Source organism: Cyrtonyx montezumae, unplaced genomic scaffold, assembly GCF_038088225.1.
Source record: "Cyrtonyx montezumae isolate F1298 unplaced genomic scaffold, pur_monq_1.0 scaffold_0, whole genome shotgun sequence".
Classification (NCBI taxonomy): domain Eukaryota; kingdom Metazoa; phylum Chordata; class Aves; order Galliformes; family Odontophoridae; genus Cyrtonyx; species Cyrtonyx montezumae.
In genome coordinates, this window is record NW_027071824.1 from 609,862 (window position 1) to 631,300 (window position 21,439).

Genomic DNA, 21,439 nt, shown 5'->3' on the forward strand with positions numbered 1-21,439 from the left:
AAAGAAAGAAAGAAAGAAAGAAAGAAAGAAGAAAGAAAGAAAGAAAGAAAGAAAGAAAGAAGAAAGAGAAAGAAAGAAAGAAAGAAAGAAAGAAAGAAAGAAAGAAAGAAAGAAAGAAAGAAAGAAGAGAAAGAAAGAAGGAAAGAAAGAAAGGAGGAAAGAAAGAAAGGAGGAAAGAAAGAAAGGAGGAAAGAAAGAAAGGAGGAAAGAAAGAAAGGAGGAAAGAAAGAAAGGAGGAAAGAAAGAAAGGAGGAAAGAAAGAAAGGAGGAAAGAAAGAAAGGAGGAAAGAAAGAAAGAGGAAAGAAAGAAAGAAAGAAAGAAAGAAAGAAAGAAAAGAAAGAAAGAAAGAAAGAAGAAAGAAAGAAAGAAAGAAAGAAAGAAAGAAGAAAGAAGAAAGAAAGAAGAAAGAAGAAAGAAAGAAAGAGAAAGAAAGAAAGGAAAGAAAGGAGGAAAGAAAGAAAGAAAGAAAGGAGGAAAGAAAGAAAGAAAGAAAGGAGAAAGAAAGAAACACAACAGACTGCCTTACATTCATTTAAGGCATAAAAGGACACCTGGAGCTACATAGGGTGAGGATCCCATGGGATGGTGTACACACACAGCATAGCCAAGTGGCTTCTTTGGCTGTGGCATTTGCTGAAACAAAACTAACCCACTCACTCAGCTGACAGACGATGAACCACAGCAGTGAGCTCTGAGGAGAACAGTTCACATAAAACCAAGACAATTGTAGAATCACAGAATGGTTTGGGTTGGAAGGGACCTTTAAGATCATCTAGTTCCACCTCCCCTGCTATAGGGAGGAACACCTCCCTCTAGGCCAGGTTGCTCACAGCCCCATCCAGACTGGTCTTGAATATCTCTAGGGAGTGGGCATCCATAATCTCACTGTGCAGCCTGTCCCAGTGTAGCAACAGCAATTGCAATAAGCAAGAGTAAACTCAGCAGAAAAATAGAAGTTGGCCTTTGAAAGCAATCACAGTCTAGTCATGTGCGAGTCAAAGAATTCAGCAAATAGAGGATTCCCCTTGCATTACACATGGATATTCCCACAGTCTCAGTGTCAGAGTATCCTACAGCTCTAGATTTCAAGCTGGGGAGTAGGGTGTGTATTTCACAGCTGAGGGCAGAGGGATTTTGCTTCACAGCCTGTCAATGAAAACTTCAGTTCTTTTCCATTTAAATCCCCAAACCTTCTTCTGTTACCACTGGGAACTACGTGAGGTGGATTTTTTCCAGAGGCTTTTAAATAGCCATACCGAAATGAAGAAATAAAATACTCCTTGCAACAAATGAATGGTAACAGCTGATCTGATCTAAACATGAGAATGCAACTTGTTTTACATCAGAAACACGGGATTTGCCTTCCAGACCTTACCTTCATAAGATTTATTTAAGCTCACCTGAACTCATTCACCTGAGAAGAAATCCAGAGAAATTTTGGATTGAGACATCCTGCTTTTCCAGCTCTCTAAATGAGAACAGAGCATTTCCCAAGGACAGACACTGTCAGCAGTGCTTCCTCCCAAGCATTGCAGAGATGACTCACCCAGACTCAGTCCCTAGCAGACTGGAAGCAAGAGGCACCATTGCTTACAAAGCTGCAGCATGACAAGGACCACAGGGCAAAGACTAAGATAAGACTGAGCTGTGGGTGTACAATTCCTAACACTGGGCACATCTGGCCCAGCACAGTCAGTGATGCAGAGGAAATGTCTTAAACAAGAGGGATGGCAGCAGGCATCCTCCCAAAAGGCACAGACAGCAGCAGTAGGTGACTTCTGTCTACATTTACAAGTGAGGAGTTAGGAACTGGTACTCTGCGAAGTCTATGAGATCAGATGATGTAGAACAAGGAAACTCTACCCCACAAGGTGCATTTGCATTTTTAATTAGCCATTGTTCAAAGCAAGGCATCACAAGCAGATGGTGTGCTTGTGTTTTGATGGAGCTGGTGAGGATACAGTGTGTGAACTCACTTGGGACCTACTCAAAGAGAACTGTTTTTTTATTTTGATAGAAATGTTCTGGTCAGAAATCCTTCTGCAAGTACATGTGTGAAGATTTTGAGACAAAAAAAAATATTTTGAAGACAAGAACAATGCTTGCTAATGAAATCATTCTCTGCTAAAATAAGTTCCAATCAGGAATATTGACCTCATAACTGTGTATTTATAGATACCACTCTTGTGAGTAAAGACAGCAGGATGGGGCATGAACTTCACTTGAACTCAATCCAATTTAAATCTAAAGCAATCATTGTTTTCTCATGTGTTTTATTTAATGTGAGTTTCTGGATGAAGATCTTCCTGGACCTAATAACAATATGCGAATAATTTCATGTTAGATACAGAACTCAGCTTTTTGTAAGCAATTTTGCTCAGTTCTTTCATCAGGCAGACGTTTCTTAGTAAGTGAATAAAGAGAGGGAGATGATTCCTCCCTTTATGAAACCCCAATGACACATACAGCAGAAAATCTACATAGTATAAGAGGTGGTGTAGTGCAGCTGCTGCCTGCACACTTACCCACGGGTAAACTGAAGACCACAGCTCTTAAGCTTTGAAAATACATCTATCATACACATCTTGAGGACATTTAGCTTGGACCCATCTGGTAAACTGAAAGTCCTTTGTTCAAGCAAATGAAAATTTAAAAAACAAAACAAAACACGTTGTTGAGGAGAAAAAAAAGACTATTTATATCACTTAAAACAATTAATGCCTTAAGACAATTTTGTGTTTCAGCCTCTGTAAGCACGGAACCCACTGTCTGATGGCCAAGCTGTGTCTGTCATGCCCCAGGCTTAGCCCAGATAAGCTGTGCAATTGGCAAGGACAGCCAGCATGGCTGCAGTCACGGCCCTCCAGCTTTCTGCCCTCCTCCTCTTGAGATGAACTGCCTACAGCTAGTGAAGGAGCTGGACCTCCAGGTGACCTTGAGCACAAGGGAGCAGGGGCAAGAGATTTATTTAAGGAGCTTGTGGGAGGGGTATGCTCTATTTTTAAAGAAAAGTAATCTATTTGGGGAGTTTATTACACTCTTGGAGCTGGATGGCTGCCTGAGAACAAGGAGCACCCTCCTCCTCAGAGGGACATACTGCAAACCCACCCTCAACCTTCACATTCTCTGCAGCACCAACCTAGTCGTTCAGGCTCAGGTATTGATTAATCATGGTGTATTTGCTGGATTTCTTGACCCTTCTTTGCTGGGAGCTTCTGTACCAGGCTGTGAGATGAACACAGACCATGCAAAGGTTCACCCTCAAAGGTAATAGGACCACAGGAGCTCTGCTGGAGGCTCTCTGCAGTCTGGCTTCACTAAACTTGTAATCACAGCCAGTTTCCAAGCTGCCTGCTGGGCTTTTCTGCTCCCAGACAGTCCCACCAGCAGCTGAATGCCATTCCCCCTCCTACTGCCTGCCTCCAGACTCACAAACCCTCACTATGAATGCTGTTGTCAAGACTGGCAGCTGATGTCATCTATCTGGACTTATGCAAGGCCCTTGACATGGTCCCCCACTACATCCTTATCTCTAAATTGGAGATATATGTATTTGAATGGTGGATTGTTTGGTGGGTAAGGAATTGGTTGAAAGGTCACTACTAGAAGATTGTGGTCAATGGCTGTATGGACAGGTGGAGGCTGGTAACTGTCCACCAGCAGTCCATCTTGGGAGCAGTACTCTTCAACATCCTTATCAACATCATCTTTATCAATGAGCGTACCCTCAACAAATTTGCTGATGATACCAAGCTGAGTGGTATCGTTGATACAACAGAAGGAAGGGTTGCCAACCTGAGGGACCTTGATAAACTTAAAAGATGGGCCCCTGTGAACCTAATGAGGTTAAACAAAATAAAGTGCAAGGTTTTGCACTCAGTTTCAGGTAATCACAGATATACATACAAACTGGAAGAATAATTCCTTGAGAGTGGCCGTGATGAGAAGGACTTAGGGTTCCTGGTTGATGAAAAACTTAACATGAGCCAGCAGTGTGTGCTTGCAGCCTGGAGGGCCAATGGTATCCTGGGTTCCATCAGAAGAGTGGCCAACAGCAACAGGAAGGTTATTGTCTCCCCCTACTCTGCCCTTGTGAGGCCCCAGCTGGAGTACTGCATCCAGATCTGGGCCCTCAAGCACAGGAAAGATCCAGGTTTGGCAGCATCCATCCACTTGAGCAACAGAGCCATATAGTTAGTGCTCTGCCCCGCCTCTGTTCAAACCCCAGATGCAGAGAGGCACAAGGACAGACTGATGGATTTTTGATATTCTCTTTTCCCTACATCTTCCATTCCATGTCATGAAGCTGCCCAAAAACCAGGTTAAATAACGTAGGAGAGCAGAGTCACAAAAAAGACGAATTAGATTCTTAGGTTTCACTAGACATCGAGGGTAATCACTGTTAGAAACTTCAGAAAGGCTGAACACAAGCAATCATTGATGCCCCATAGGCATGTGGCAGCAGTCTGTGAAGCAGACTTAGCTTCATTCTCTGAGTTTTGGGCACCCCCAAGATAGAGGCCCTGACTAGAACTTTGTCTTGGCATATGGAAATAGCCATAGCTATGGCTGACATTGACAAATGTGGATAATTAATTTTAGATGAGTTCTGTATTTAAGAAAGCAAAGACAGCTTGTGAGGAAGCACTCTGTAGTCCTCTTTTTCTTCTCAACTGGAAAGCAGGGAAGTGCCTCAGGCTGAGTGAACTGAACCATCTCTGGGCTCATTGAGGGAAGCTTTTAAAGCAGGACATCAGCACAAATCTTCTGAGAACTTGGCTTAAGAGGCTGGAGCAGGATGCAGCCATTTTAATGAAAAACTACAGGAACTGCTCCAAAAGTAACACTTTCTATTTTATTCTGTAGGTTCGTGGTATCAGAGGCAGATGGTGGTATAGCAGTAGAGTTGAACCTTCCCAACATTATTCCATTCCATTTTGTTGCAATGTGACAGATGGCAGCAGAGGGGCAATCTGACACAATGGCATCTGACAAGGAAGTGTGTATGAAGCAAAGGTGTGGAACTGAATTCCTCCATGCAGAAAAAAAAAGGGCACCCACTGACGTTCTTCTACGCATGTTGAAAGTTTATGGAGACCACATAGTGAATGTGAGCACAGTGAGGTGGTGTGTGGAGTGTTTCAGCAGTGGTGACAGTGATAGGGAATCAACTCTGCTGGTACACATTTTTATGAGCACAGCATGCAGGCTCTTGCTCATTGCTTGTGAAAATACATAGCTAATGGTGGTGTCTGTGTTGAAAAATCATGCTTTGCATCTGAGAATTTGTTCTATCAAATAGCATTATTGTGATCTTTGTTATGGTTTACATAGAAATTAAATAGATGGCTTTTCTCTTAAGAGTGACCTATGTATGAAGATCCTTCCCTGTCAAACTGAGGTGAAAAAGAAACTCCTGCAGACCTTTCCTCAGAGGAGGTAATCTCACTTCTGCTGAAGCAGCAAAGTATTTCTTAAAAATGCAGTGGTAGCATATTTTTGCTGTAGTATCTTCAGAGCTCATATTGACTACTTTGTCTAACTACAGATATATATTCACAATGAAAACAATATTTATTCATATTTAATAAACATTCTTTGAGAGCAGAGATTTCCTTGTTTAACAATATCAAGTAGTTTCTCCCTTTGGTAAAAGAAGACTCACTGCTACTGAAACGAGCACTTTCTGTGCTGCATCACAGTATGAATCTTCCCAGTCCAATCACCTGTCTCCATCCTAACCCTTCTTCTGAGGAATGCATAAAATCATCTGAGATGGAAAACAGTAGACCAACACATCAGTCCTTGTTTAGATGTTGGTTATTGCCAGTAGTAAGATCATCCACTAGGGAATTTCTCCTGGCTATTTTAGGTAGGTTAGGGAAATTTCTCATGATATACTAAGATTGCATCATAAGCACACTTAGGAATCCTAGTCTTTGGCAGAAAGCTTTCCTGTTTCAAACCTCTTCTGACTTGAGGCAGGAACAAGAATTAAAAATAATCCCTAAAGCTTAAAAGGCTATCATATTTCCAGGACATTTTACTAGGCCTTAAGCACTAATACAATCTCACAAGTAGCACAGGCATAGCAAACACTGTGTTTTACTGCCCAGATATGGAAAACTAAGTAGAAGCGATGTATACCTTACTGTAGTACGGTATAAGAACAAAATTCACATGAAGGCTTATTTCTAGAATTCATAAACATGTGGAACTACGGAGCTGGGAGCATTAGGTCAGGAGCAAATTAATGTCACTGAGCCAGTGAAACTTGACTTGGTAATGTGTGTGCTGCATTTGAACTGTTGAGAAGGCTCCTTCATTCCACTGCTGATTAGCAGTTGACCTTGGTTAGAAACTGTATTAATGGTAAGATGTGAAGATGACCTGTCAAGACAGTCTGCTCCCTGAGCCAGCACAGGGAATTATTAGTCGACCTTCAGGGGTCCCTGCTCAAGAACTTATCAAACCAGAACCAAATCCCAAAGCAGCATTGTGTCACTTATATCCACTTTAAAGAAAAGCAAAGAGTTATTAAGTATGCTCTCTCCTCTTCCTGCTACCTTGGAGTATAGGTGTGACCACTAAAATAGCTCTTCCAGACATAAAGACCATAACCACTGAGGAGCAGTGTCAGCCACCTGCTAAAGGTCCAAGAACAGATCTGTGGAAATTCATGGCATAAACAATTTCTTGCAGAGACTCAAGAAAGAAAAAAAGAAACCTGCCCTCTGACCGTCAGTAGTCCACTCCTGAAATAAGAGAGGAATCTCTAACCACGCTCTATTCAAAATGCCTTTCAGACATTCCCAAAATCACCTCTCTGAAAACACCTTGGCCATATTCCATGAGTAACACATTGACTCAGACCCTTAGCAGATCCTTTCACAGCCTCTGCAGTGAGTGCTCCTCTCCTCTGTGAGCCTATGATCCGAACAGGTTCCCAGAAGGCACTATGATGGATCAGTTACAAATGCGTGTGATAATACAAATAAAGCAAAGAATTCAGTAGGACCATCAGCGTTAAAGTAAAATTTCTCCAGCTGTTTTTTATTGTTGCTTTTTAGGAAAATGTATTCTCTTTTGAAATGTTGCACAGCATTCACTATTTCAGCCTATAAAATGTCCAAGGCCATACACCTTTATGCTTAATTCTACTTCTAGAAGAGGCAAGAGACTGTATTAGAGACTACCAAGCACAGCTTCTGTCTTATCCCAAACTCGTAATACATTGTCTCCAGAAATGGCTTATCCATGGGAAGTCCAGTCAGTTTTCATCTGCTTGATATCACCCAAAAATGAGATGTAAAGCTTTCCTACTTTGACTACATTTCCATCACCAGAATTATGAGACCAGAAAAACTTTTTTAAACATCTTCAGTGTGCAAGCAACAAAACTTCGTCATTTTCTCTATCTAGATCTAATTGTTCATCAGTATTACTTGGCTTTGCAGTCTATAATCAGTCTAAATACTTCAGGGGGTTTGGACTAAACAGTGCAATGTCATTCATCAGTATAGACTTTTTGGCAGGAGTTAAACTAGATTCATGCCAGGCACATAGATAGACACAAATAAGGAAAGAAATGGAAAAAAACATCAATTTCTTTAGAAACACAGTATAGTAATTTTATGAATTCATCAAATAATGATCAGAAAGCTTACCAAGAAGATTAAAATTCTTATTTTCTCACATAAACTAAATTTCCTACTTAATTTCTTACATGACCATATTTTTAGTTTATTACGTATTTTTGCAGAAAAGGAAATAAAGCATAAGTATTTATTTCTAAAAAAATTATTCTTGCCCGTTTTGAAACATTAACAGAAGTGATTCCCTTTTCATCCACTGGCAAAGCAAATGTGCATTTTCAGTGCCCCAGGATCTCAGTACTTCATAAGACTTTCTGCAGCCATGGTTGGTTGTTAACTGTTGCTAACTAGCTATTTTAAGAAATGAGGAAGGTAATATAACCTCTGAAGTGAAGTATTGATCTCTTTGGCATTGGAATAGGTAGAAAATGATTAAAAATCCTGAACCTTTTCCCCAGTATTTCACATTCTGGGGGTTCAGATTTTAATATATAATTGGTATGTTCCCATTTCAGAAATATCAGCTAGTTTAAGCAGTAATGGAGACATATATGAAGTGAGGTAAATGAATTTTGTAACAAATTAATTTCAATAGCACTGATTAAAGAATGTTTCCTGGTCTGATTTATTAAGCAAATGATTTTCCTACATTGCATTTGCTCCTCTGTCAGTAACTTACATACAGCACCTATACCAAGATATAATGCAACAGGACAGCAGCAGTACAGATGAGTAAATTGGACTGCTAATTTACTCAAAAATCTAATTAATCACAAACAATGATAATTTTATCTACAAGAACAAATGTTTGCTTTTTTTTTACATACGCAAAACTTCCAATATCACTTTTTACAGGGACAAGACATGGTTGCAACTCTTTTCTTCAATTCTTCTTTTTATTGTTATCCTTTAACAGCTTACATACTCTCTTAGCTCATTTTTAACCTTTATAAAGTTAATGCTTCACACAGTTTTACAGTGTGCTTTCCAGAAAAATGGTGCTTGTCTTTTGCTTTTTTGTGAGTTCTAGGCAGAAAGCTTCAAGAACAGTCAGAGATGTTTGCAGTAATGGCCAACTAAACTGTCGTCTGACCTAGAAATAGAACTTCTTGAATCACAAACACAAGTGAATGGCTTAATTTCCTATGACATCTGCAGTTACATCTGGACATTTCCCTTCGGTCCATCTAAATTTGACAGTCCTGTAGTATGTTTTGTTTGCTCAAGGAATGCCAAATTGCTACTGACCATCACAATCCCACATGCATACATCTTCTCTACCTGTGAAGGGAGATAGGTCCTGGCAATTCTTTGAAGAAAATTTAAATGGTGGTTCCCAAATCTCTATCTTATGTCAGTGCAGTTTGTCTCTGGCTTGAGAGATAGACTTTAATCTCATGCTTCTGTGTGCTGTGTCCCATCTGCACTATGGGGCAGGAGTTTGTGAAAATGAGATTGTCAACCAGGCAACAAAAACTTCTTAAATTTCACTGGTTCAAAGCCAGTTTCACAGTTCTTCCCCATATTATGACATATAATAGCAGAGGAAGAGATTTTCTACAATTCAGATTGAATGGTCTTGTATCAGCATTGCCGGAGACTTCCCATTTCTCATGTAACTGTATTATACTGTGTTAGCCTTCCCCCAATTGCTATTTGTTGTCTTTTTACTCATGGCAGACCTGAACTGCCTATCATCTTTCTTTGGGAGGTCTTTTAGCAACATTAAAGATTCTGTGAGGGAAGTTAATCTCCAGACAAGGTAAATCATCGTCCTGGATATAATTTGCTCAATGTGAATCTCTGGGGGTTGCATCTCTCATGACTGCTTCTAGTGATGGTTGCTATTTCTGCATAGATGAATGTCACAGCCCAACTGAGAAAATGTGACCAACATACCTACAACTGCAGTCCTGCATTTTTAATAGCCTCCTCCTGATATCTCAAAATAACATTGTTTCACATACTGCTTTTAGGATTCCTATCAAAAATCCTGTGGATGAAATTACCAGAAGTAATGCTTGCCAAAGTTCCATTAAAAATAATAATAATTAAAAAAAAAAGTTTAAGAATATTCATAGAGAGCAAATTCTGGATCTAAAGGTGAGTTTTCATTCTAGCCACGTCTGTAGCCACTGTGCACTCAGTATGGGAGCAGAAAACCCTCTGTACTCTGTGCATGAAATTGAAGAAATGCAGCCCAAGGGGGGCTTCATGTGCGTGCAGTGAGAGGTCTGAAGAACTAGAAAAGATTTGCTTGGAAATAATTCAGCAAATCAATTGAGGAGAAAGTCAAGAAAAATCACAATTTGTGGTGAAAAATCCCAGAAGTCAGAAAGATTTCCCTGTATAATTGATTTGCTGCAAATTGTTTTCTTGCTTCTTAACTGAGTTGTGCCTTAAGAGAATCTGAACTGTGTGACTACTGAGGTGCTGAAGGGATATTTTTCTCAGCTTTGCTCCTGCTTTGGACTGAAATCTAGCTTGGTAGAGGTGAGTCACTTCTCCTCTGCCATTTTGGAGAGAGGACCTGGCCAAGTTCTCCTTTAGACACACAGTGATTCATAGCGAAATTCCTAGTGAGCTCGACTAGATGAGAATAGGCTTCTTTCCTGCCTTGTATAATTCACCGCATATGCTTGTGTGTATGCTACGTTTCTGCCTGGCTTCTCAGTCAATGAATTCAATTAAGAGGAACTCAGAGATTTAGGCAGGGGTTGTATATAGTGGCATGCTGAAGGCAACAAACACAGCCCCTATGTCCATAGGGCACACAGTGTTCAATGCTTCCTGAACCTCTGCTCTTCACTGTGTGCTTCAGTTTACGCTACTCTTGCCTTGGAAAGGAGGAGCAGCTCTGCAGAATGTCTTCTGCATGATGCAGCTATGCATTATTAATACATTTGCACTTAAGACGCTAGCTTTTTGAGTAGGCCCCTTTGTTACTGTGTCCAGAGATTTAAAAATTGCTTAATTACTGCCATAAAGACCTTCCTTTTTCACTTGAAGTGTGTTTTTAAGTCAGTTGTTATCAGGATTTCCATGTGGTTCAGTCTTGCTGTACTGATTTACCCTAGCTAAGCCACTGGGAATAAATGCTCAGTTGAAATGGGAAGTGTCCTGCCTCTGAAACAATTTCTTTTCTTGTACCTATTGTTCTGGTTCTTTCAGCTGAGCAGGATGTCTTGTTACAGACAGAGTCTGTCAGCAAAGGACTATTTCTGGCTGATGGGACCTGCCCATGGCAGATTCTCAGCCATCCAGTTGCTAACATTCTGCACTGGTGTTTCTGGCACATTCCTGTAGGTCTTTATGCATTAGGACACTCTAATTCCAAGCACTCATCTAAAAGACTGCAAAAATGCTCTTGCTTGTTTTTTGGAATGTCCTTTTTGTGTTGAGGACTCTGTACTGGAACACTTCCCTGTAACCCTTCTTCATTGTTATCTTGTGCTGTTCATAGTGAAAGCATTCTTTCACTCCTCATTCTTTGACTTCACCTGCTGGATGCAATATGAAGTAAGAATCTTCCTGCCCAAATTAAATGAAACTGAAATGTTATGAGAAATGCTACTATTAAAGAGTTCTTTTATTAACGTAACAACTGTCATTTTTCTGTAACAAACTCCTTAAAGCTGGTATTTTTCTGATTAATTTTCAAAGGAATTTTTCTGATTAAGATCTGTGTTGACATAGCAGCCTCAGTAGGTACCAGCCATGCTGCACATTTATTCAGTTCCTCTGCCCTGGTGTCTGTGAGCCAGCCCAGGAGACAATGCTCCATAACATTTAATTGTAGCTTCTGCTACTCGGCAGCTTGTCTTGAGCAAAGCAGTAAACCACGAGACGTGATCTTCAGAATGACTGGGACTTATTTTCCTTTCTATCTGTCTCATAAACCCATTCATCTGAGCAACAGCTTACAACCACGAATGTGGCATTCACAAATCCCACCTCACACTGGGATCTCATCACTTCTGATGATGCCCTTTTTATAGTCTACCACTTTCGTTCTGTCTCATGACTTCAGCTGTGAGGCAGTAATTTAACCCCCCCTCCCCCGTCTGGCGCTATTAATTTGTACTGATAACTTCATGACTCTTCTAAAATAGGCTTCTATTTCTAACACAGTTGAAAAGTGTCTTTTTTAGGCTTTCTAATAAAAACAAAAGTCTTGTCTATGCTTTGTGATATTCCCTGCAGTAGTTTTCTTTTTTGGAGGAAGGATGCAAGTGCTGCACAACAAGTGCTTTTCTCAAAAACTGCAGTGAGTAGGTAGCAGCCACTAATGTTTTGCTCAGCTTTTGTTCTGAAACACAAAGTTGATAATAGTGGAAAACTTGATTAAATTTTGAAGGTTTTCTGACTTACGGAAAGCAGATAGTTGTGAGAAATAGATTCTGGTTGCAGGCATGAAATGTCTGGAGATCAGCAGTATGCACAACACACCTTTTGGAGGTGCCACCACAAAAACAGGATAGACAACAGAAAGAAGCTAAAGAAACTGAAGTCTGTAAACAGCTCTGGAGTTCCACATTCAGTAGAATGAAGGTTTAATCTCCCAGCATCAAAGAATTTGTCCTGGCCATTGGCTCAGTGTTTTATCTCTTCACCTGCCAGGCTGGGGAACCTTTTAAAAGCTTTGCTTATAATCTCTTAAGTGCAAGAAAAGGCTTTCTGGGTGCAAGGAAGAAACAGAATTATAATGAGATCCTGGCTCAGAAAGAATGAAGCTCTCAAGAATATGAGTGATACAGAGGAAAGCAAGTATTATTCCATAAAGAAACAGGAGTAACCATGGGAAAATCAAAGTAGGACAGCAGCAGAGCTTCTTATCAATCTAAATAGCAATTTAATAGCAATTTAATTTTCAAGCAATATTTGCATCCACAATGAAAAACTTACTGGATTTCACTGTTCAGTTAAGAACCGTATATGGTGACTTTACGACTGGCAATTTTTGAAATCAGGACTGGATGATTTTGTGTTACTGGAGAAGTGGTTAATCTGGGAACGCCCTTTATCCTGAAGGATGTTCTTTTTTATAGGGGGTTCAGCTAACTGATAGATAGCCTCTTCTGACCTCCTAGTCAAGGAATCTGGCAAAGGAGAATGACTGATATTGCTGACTATTGGCAGGAGCCAGTCAGCTCTTCATCTCCAACCGGCACTCTTTCCCTGCTTGCCCCTTTGTGTTATGAGTGGTCTGGAGTGAACAATGCCCCCTTCATAGCACCACTGAGACGTCTGTCCAGAATGGGGCTGTTAGGTGCCCCACTACTTGCTGATATTGCTGTTCAGTTGTCACAGAAATGAAGATAGGGTTGAGTGATGAAAATCTGTTTCCGTCACTGACTCCCTCTGGCTTCCCTGACTCTGTTCTTATGATGAAGTATAAAACCAAGGCAGGCTGTGTGCAAATGACTGTGTCTCAAGGAAACTAGGTTTTTATTCAAGTCTCTGCTATGCTTTGAACATGTAAGCCATATCCAGGTTGTAAATTCTTTCCTTGCGTCTCCCTCTCCTGGATGAGTGGTTTTCCCCACGGCATTCAGGAAAGATGAAGAGAGCAGAAAGCTAAGGAACAGCTGAGGTAGGTTGGGGAAGAGGCCTCCAGACTCACAAGAAACAAAAAGATAGCAGTTACTGTGGCCTCCAGAGGACAAAAGGTGCTGCTAGGCTCTTCTGTCACATGCTAGCATCTATCAGCTTACTTAGCACTGTGACATTAAGCACCCTGGGTGCTAATCTGGGAATTGGGGTACTACCGTAGCTAACCATGGTCTTATGATGCCTGCAGCTCCCTTGCATTCTTATTTGTCAGCCTCTTGGAAATGCATATCAGTTATTGTTTAACAGGCTTAGAAAATAATCTTCAGAGTCTACGGGTTGCTCCAAGAGCATTTTGTATGATTTAGAACAGTTAATTAAGAAAAAAGAACTAGACAATGAAATGATTTAAAAATACCTTGCTAATATTGAAAACTGGGGGTATGCAGATGGCCCTACTGTTTGTTATGTTAAAGAAGTGGTCCAGAGCATTTAGAATTATACTCGGTGCATTCCTGGCACCTTGAGGGTTTTTTCCACTGTCTCTTTCTTGGTGTGTTCAACAATAAAATGAACTAAACTGACAAGCCTACACCACAGCAGAGAGTCATCCAAGCTTTTCTTCCTTTCTCTCTCTCTCTTTTTTTTTTTAAACTAGGAAAACCTCTTATGAAAATTAGACTTGAAGGGACTTGCTGCCTTATCTGGTCTAGTGTCTTGTGACCACCAACAAGTAGATCATATAATCCTCTTCATGAATTCATCAAGAGACATCTTAAACCATTTGCTGCCATGGATTGGCCTTTCTGTCTCTACTAGCCTTGTTGGTATTGTTAAAGATGTCTTTTATCAAGAATTGCAAAAATGGGTGCCCTTTCTCAAAAATATGTTTTTAATGGCTAAAACCTGTAGGCAGTCCTTGAAAAGATTAGGCAACCAACTGACATTTCCATACAACTGAGCAAATAAAACAAATGCTTCTCTGAGAAGAGAGGCTGTTAGAAGTCAGTGGTGAATTCTGATTTAATTGGGTTCGCATACCTTAGTTAGTTTCTTGAGGGCTTTTCATATATTTGAGTGTCACTTAGGTGAATACTCTCTGGAAAAGCAAATGTTTGGCTGAAACAATCAAATATTCACAGAACATCTCTGGGTTGTATATTCACTTGTCACACTGTCAGTTTGGCACTGGTGCTGTAGAACTGCTCTCCTCTCTGCAGCTTAACACAGCTCTGGCAAACCCATGGCACTGTGCTGTGGCTGGCCATGAGAGTGCAGCCAAATGTGTGAACGTTACATTTACATTCTGGTCTGAGATTGCTTTCTCTTCTTGCTGACATGAATGTAAATTGGATACTCTCAGTCTATATGACACCTTCCTGACAAGCTTCCCAGAGATCTGTGTAACACTCCCTTGAAGGCTAAGCAAACAGTATTCACCTATATTGGGGGAATGTTGCTTGTATCAACTTTTAGGTCACCAATCTCAGGTGCTGGAGACTGCTGTGCCCTAACATAGATAAGAATATCCTTCCATAGATAGGGGATACCTTTCTTGCACCTGCAGCTGTGGAATGCAAACAAGAAGTTGCTTTAATCTCAGTTTTTCATTCAGTAGATGAAGGTAACTGAGGCACTTGACAAAGATTATATTTAGTGTGTGATACTTGCACCTGAATTCAGATATTCTGGGTGCAGACCCTCTGCTTTAATAACTAAACAATAATATCTGATGCAAAAATGACCGTTACTAAACATCTCTAAGCCACATAAATTGCGATAGCTTTCTTACTGCTTTCTGGAAGAACAAATTGTTCCTAAGAGTTGGCAGTGCCTAATAAATAGAGAACAGAAATTTCTTTCCTTATGTCGGTTACCTATGGGTGAGCACTGTTGAGCAGAGGCAGACCTGAGCTTTGCCTGTGTGTATGTCAGGAGAACGTAAGCATGCCAAGCAGGAAGAGCACTGGGCTGAATTAAATAGCAAGTCCCTCATGCCTACAGAAATGACAGCTTGTCTGAATCCCTTTAAGGTAAATGATGAGCTGTCTAAGAATGTGAATGAGAACCAGACTGAACCCAAAATACTAACATGAAGGGGGAAAAAGGAAACTTTAATTTGCATCTAAGTATGGCAAAGCTAATTTTTGTACCTTTTCTTTTAAAAGATACTTAAATATGCATGGAAGGCTTCTGTTTAAAAAGATAATCAGTGAATGGTAACACTATTTTGACAGATGTGCTCTTCTAAAGAATTGTACTTTTGTTTCACGACATTTTTAGAGCAGCTGAAGAAGGTGGGTTTACCTCTGTGGGGCAGATCAGTAAACTGGCATGTATGCAGTTCCACTATGTGCTGTCATTTCTAGGAGAGGGGAAGGAACAAAATGAGCAGTTGGTACATCTTCCAAGTAGCTGGTTTGTATGAAAAACAAAATTACTTCTTCTGGTAAAACTGTATTGCGACCCAGAAACAGAGTTTGTCTCCTTGGGGAGAAGAGTAATTATAACATAAATAACTCATGACAAACGCCATAGCTGTTCTGTGATCAGAGCCTCTAGTTTTCAACCCACTTCATGCGAGTCTTCTAGTCTAAAAAGACAGGCAAGTGACTGTGAAAATGTTTGGAGATTTTCAGCCTGGGATATTTTAGTGAGAATACACAGCTGAGAAAATGTAGGAGATGGACGTGAGCAATGTAGAATTACAGGTGTGCCCTAACAGTCATTCTGAAGTGCCTTTGTATGTGCACCTCCTGTTAATTGGTAGTTTTCCAGTAAGAAATAGCATTTCTGGCAATAATATAAAAAATCACATACATGAAGCATCCTTCTCTAATCATGGCCTGGCATATACATTTTAGTTATTAGTGCTGACACAGGCTGTGATAAATATCATTTTCCTTGTGAACTCTCCCACTAAACTCTGATACAATAACTCTGTTGTGTTAAAAGCACAAGAAAAATTATTATGTATAAAAATGTATAAAAGCGGTTCTTCTCTTTCTGTCATAGAAACATGTACAGTAAGACTGCTATGCCTTTGCTCTTTTATGCTTCTATCAGTAATAGAGCTGAGTAGTCAAACAACTAAAAATATTGCCTTAAAAGGTTTGGGGGAAGATGTCTGATTTTCTTGTGTATTTATTGGAATGCAAGACAACTTCCCACTACTTCCTGCTTGGGAAAAAAAAAAAAGAATTACTTCTGCTAGGAAATGCAGCCTGTGAGATCAAACTGCATTAATTCAACTGAAAGTGCAGGTTTCATTTCGCAACACATTCTTTTCCACAATTCTGACTTTTGCAGCACACAGATGTGCACCTGGGGAAAACCGGGCTGTGTTTGAGTTTTACGACATCACGAAGTTCTGCTGAAGTTATATACCAGCAGAGTGCAGTAGAACCCAGCCTGAAATACAACCAGAACATGCAGTATGCCTGCACTGCTGTTTCATCATTACGTACCATCACCATTTGTGAGGCAGAAAATACTTGAACTTGAAGCTGTGGGAGTCTGCAACAATAAGTCAGACTGGTACAAACAGGGTTTGGAGAAAAGACATTTTGAGTTACATCTGTCTCATGAAAAGGCTGCTCTTTCAGCAAGTATACCAATTCCTGTTATAAAACATGAATGGTGAGCCCCAGCTTAGCATCATCAGCCTATAGTGTAATGCAGCACTCAGTTATGCTAATGCACACAAAGTGATGGCGTGGCCTGATAATGTTATCTCTCATTTAAAAACAGAAATGGAGCATTGTTAGTTCTTCAAAAAAAGAAAAAGAAAAAAAAAAGAAAGAAGGAAATAAAAAGATTAAAAAAATCCTTTAAAATAGCTGAATTAGCCAGCACTAGCTTTCAGCTTTCAAAGACCAGGAACAACCATGATGAATTACATAATATTTCTTCTCCTCCCTATACTTTTATTGGAATTCAGCTTTCTCCAGTGAATAAGATGACAAACCTTACCTTTAAAAAAAGCAACTACTACAAAAACAACACATGCACACAAAATAAAAGGGTGTAATGCAATGACTGAATTCTCTTTGCAGTATAATACAGTATATTTCAGAGGGACCATGTCAGCAGAGGGGATATATCTTGCTTCCCTTTGAAAAAACATGCTGCTAAATGTTGTCTTTTGTTTATAAGTCCCACAGTATGATGTGCAGACTTTCTTCTTGGACTGCAGGTCTAACAAGTATATGCCCATTGTTGGGAGTGGAATGCCTGCCATACCCTGTACGCATCTCTAGGGCACACAGCCTGACTTGTGAGCTTACTCAGAGCGTCATCCAAAGTCTAACCCACCTCTGGAAATATTTTCCTTGATTTCAACTGGCTCTGGATTAGATGCCTTAAAATCATCAAAATTAAAAGTCCTTGCTCATCTCCCATCCTGACAGCATCTTAATGCTTTGTCCAAGTCCGCGTTTCTTTCGTCATGGTTCTTAACTGGTTTCTTTCAACATGGTTCTTAAGTAGAAGGGGACTGTAGGTGGGCATGACAATGAGACAAAAGATGTGGAAATAGAAGCACAAACAACGAAGGATGCGAAGGCAAAGATGAATTTCATTCTCAAGCAACGGGGCAAATGAGCCAAACGTTTCCTCTAGGCCATTCAAACCCACTAGCATTCAAAACATTTATGAGTATTGAAACATCGGCCATAGGGTCATCATAAAGCAGGAAGGAACAAATATCAAGCTGATATATGCTTCTGCTTGGTGTTAAGAAAAGTCCTAGGAAATCCTGTGAGATGCAGGACAGCTTATTAAAAATTATTGTTTGATGAGAGGCAGATTTTGCTGGTGGGAGTGTGTATCTAAGATAGTATTTGTGGCGGAAGTAACAAAGGGGTGATAGACAAGAACTAGGAATATAACTTGTATGTTTTGGAGAAGTGCTTGTTGTAATATGATGCAGCAGCTGAATCTGCAAGGTCAGTAAGTAAAGAAGCCAGAGTTTATCTAACCTAAGGGCAGAGATATCAGTGAAGGCTCAAAAATGATGAGCTAAAAGAAATAAGCTGTTCTTTGACAGCTGATGTTCCTGACAAGCTATATCCAGCTCTCCCAGGAGTAGATACATGAGACCTGGTGCCTGCTCCAAAGCCCAGCCTCCTAGAGGTAACTGTGATCTGCCGAGACCTGCATACTTCTGCAGTTCTCAAACGCATTATTCTTCTCTCTGTTAGATGCTCTAAAAAGCTTCAACAATTATATTGTTACAGATTACTTGGCACTCACCCAGCACAGAGGTGACTGCATTTCTAGCAGTGGAGGAAACTTCAGATACAGACAAATGTACTCATTCCAAAGAAGGCCATAAAGTGAGTTTACATTTGTTGTGGTTTTAAGTGGCTCAAACCCTAGAAATCTGAAATAAATGTGTATGTATTTTAATATATTTAAATGAAAGTGCTGTAATTATATTGTAGTTATGAGAAATTCAGGAAAAAAAATATATTAGAAAAAAAAAGTATAGTTGTGTAATAAGCCAAGGTAAACCTATTTCCTTTATTCCTACACTTTTTTACATTCCTGAGAGGAGGAACTGTGAAGTGTTCTCCATTTTGCCATTTATTTTCCATTTTACCTCTAATGTTGCAACATACGCAGAGGCTGTAGCCTTGTGACACAAAAGCCTAAAAACTGCACAACTTGTTAGTACTGACAGGAAAGCGTGTTGATGAGTTACATTGCTCAGTTATTGCAGTGCAAGCATTAGATATAGACTATGCTTTATTTGCCTTATCAATTTAATCTCACTGTTTGTTGTCATGCCTAACCTGTATGGAGATGAGTGAAAAGCTTTCTGTTGACCTGAAAAGCAGCTTCCACCTCCAATGCTGTGAATCTGCAAATTGGAGATGTGTTTCACTAGATGTATTTTAAGGGGTCTTTATTTTTCTGCCCTCATGAGTTCAGTGGACGCAGAACCTGGTCCTGAGTGCTCTTGGATATCTCACTTGAATTTCCTGTAGAAATATAGCTGAACTGCATTTATTTGGGGTTGCTGTTCAGCTGCATTTTGTTTCATAACATGCTCAGCTATTTCAAGTCCTCTTGACTTCAGTGGGAGCCTCAAGCTCTTGCTTTTGCAAATCAGGCCTGCTTGTACCTTTGCTTTGGTCACTTCTGCTGTCTCTTTGGCACACATCCTAGGAATCAAACTCTTCAGCAGTGACCTCCTCACCACCCCCTTATTCACTATGCAGAAGCAATGGAAAAGCACTGCTGCCTTTTCCTAGACTGGTATCTTTGGCCACGATTCAGCGCCATGCAGGGATACGGGGGGCCAATTCTGCAGCTGTATTCCCTGGAGCTCTCATCTCACAGATGGCCCCATTCCCTTCCCCGCAGCCCACGGAGGTGGTTGCCTCCACACCAGCCTTATCTTGTCATGGTCTGTGGAGCACTGAGCTAGGATGGAGCAGGGAGGAGAGGGACAGGCATGTCCTTGTGGATGCGGCAGCCGGGGCTGGCAGTAGCCAAGTATGGCTTGGAGGGTTGCTCTGCCATCCCCAGGCTTCACCATAGACCGGCCTCTTCATCCCCATCCCCTCCCCCCCGCCCCCTTTTCAGCTGGGAATGAAACCAGCAGCAATTACTCAAGCCAAGCACGTAAATCTGGCAGATCCCGCGGCCCTCATTTGACGCAGCTACGCAGTGCAATGTCTGGACGCCCAACCCACTCCCCCCTTCTCCCCTTGTTTATTCACCCTGCAGAAAACAGCAAAGTTACCAACTTCGCCAGCAGTGAGCTGTACACTCAAGGGGAGAAGGAAAATGGGGTGCCAGGGAGCAGGAAGGTCAGGGGAAGAGGATCGCCGGGGCGAGGGAGTGTGAGGTGGGTTTGCCTGCATTGCATAAGGAGCTGAGCTGCCCCGTCTCAGGGCTGCAGAGCACTCGGGGCTGACCCTCTGCAGGGTGCGGGGATGCCCTGGAGCTGCCGCTGGTCCGGAGGGACCCCGCGGACCGGGTGTTACATAACTCCCGTTTCCCTTGCACCAATGCCCGCGTGGGAGACGGGCTGCTTAATGCCGCTTAATTTCAAGACCCCAAGCTTATTATTTTTATTTATTTATTTTTTAATTTCTCCCCCTTTCGCGCTCCGAGCTGCCGAGGAAGCCCGGCAAATCCCCAACTGTGTCAGCCTGATGCCCCGTCCCGAAAGGAGCGAGCAGCGCAGTTATCGGTTCGTTTCCCGTGCGTGGGGGCAGGGACTGCCCGGTGCCGGCGGCCCGGGGGAGGTGCGGAGCCGCAGGGCGCTGCAGCGCTCCCGCCCCCGCCCGCACCAGGGCTACGCGCCCGGGGCGCCGCGGCGCTGTCCGCGGTGCTGAATGCGGCCGCTGTCCGCGGTGCTGAAGCGCTTCCCGCAGAGCCGCGATGCTCTCTGCTGAGCTCCCCGCGGCCTCCGTCCGCGGTGCCGAAGCGCCGCCGCAGCCCTGCGCGGTGCGGGGAGGGCGCCGCAGTGCCCCGGGCGGCTGCAGCCCTGCGCGACCCAGCCGAGCGGAGAGCCCGCAGCACCCCGCTCCCGGTCCGCGTTAGAAATGAGCTGCTTGCCCTTCTCCTCCGGCTTCCTGCCGCCTTCGAGCGAGCCCGATACAGCGGAAACACAGAGCTCGGCTCCCTCCCGCGGTTCCAGCCGGCGCTGAGGCTGGCGGCGGCATTACACCCCCCTCCTCGACTTCCTCCATCCCTGTAGCAACCCGGAGACAGGAGACAAAACGCCGAGCGGGTCCCTTTTTAAACAAATCCCTTTATCGCTTCGTTTTCATTAATACGGCCCCCTCCCGTTGCGCAGCTGGCGGCCCGCTGGTCTCCCGCCCTTACCTCGGCTTGTGCAGCGCTCCGCCGGGCCGCCTCGCCGGGGTCGGTGGCTCGGTGCCGCAGCTGGGAGGCAAGGACAGCCGCTGCTGACCTCCTCGGGTCTCCTTCTTCAATGGACCGAGAGCCGTGCCCTCATCAAAGATGGCCGTCCGCTCCTACGTCAGCAGCTTTTAATAGCCCTCCCCAGCGGGAAGGGGGGGGGGGACGGGGGGAGGCGGGAGCGGACGGGGGGCAGAGCGGGCCGGGCGGGCGGGCTTGAGTCACCGCCGCTGCCGCCGCCGCCTCCCCCAGCTCCGCTTCGTTCTCCTCGCCCGGCCGACAAGCGGCCCGCCGTTCCTCCGCCGAGGCTGGGGGCCGGGGGCTGAACCGCCCGGGGAGGGGGGGAAGGGGGCCTCCTGCAGCAGCATGCCTCCGCCAAAGGGGTGGTCCGAAGAGGGTATCCCTCTGAAGTCCC

General features: G+C 42.6%; 1 protein-coding gene across 2 annotated transcripts in view; it reads right to left on the reverse strand.

Annotated features, from left to right (window-relative positions):
• The window catches only part of SNAP25 (synaptosome associated protein 25), a 64,484-nt gene extending 43,262 nt beyond the window's left edge, over window positions 1–21,222 (reverse strand). Inside the window, exon 1 of one of the 2 annotated variants that reach the window (XM_065730309.1) lies at window positions 20,989–21,222. The gene's annotated coding sequence lies outside the window, so the exon portion shown is untranslated. The remainder of the gene's footprint in view (window positions 1–20,988) is intronic. The other variant, XM_065729495.1, reaches the window with a different exon arrangement.
• Between the last annotated feature and the right edge of the window lie 217 nt (window positions 21,223–21,439).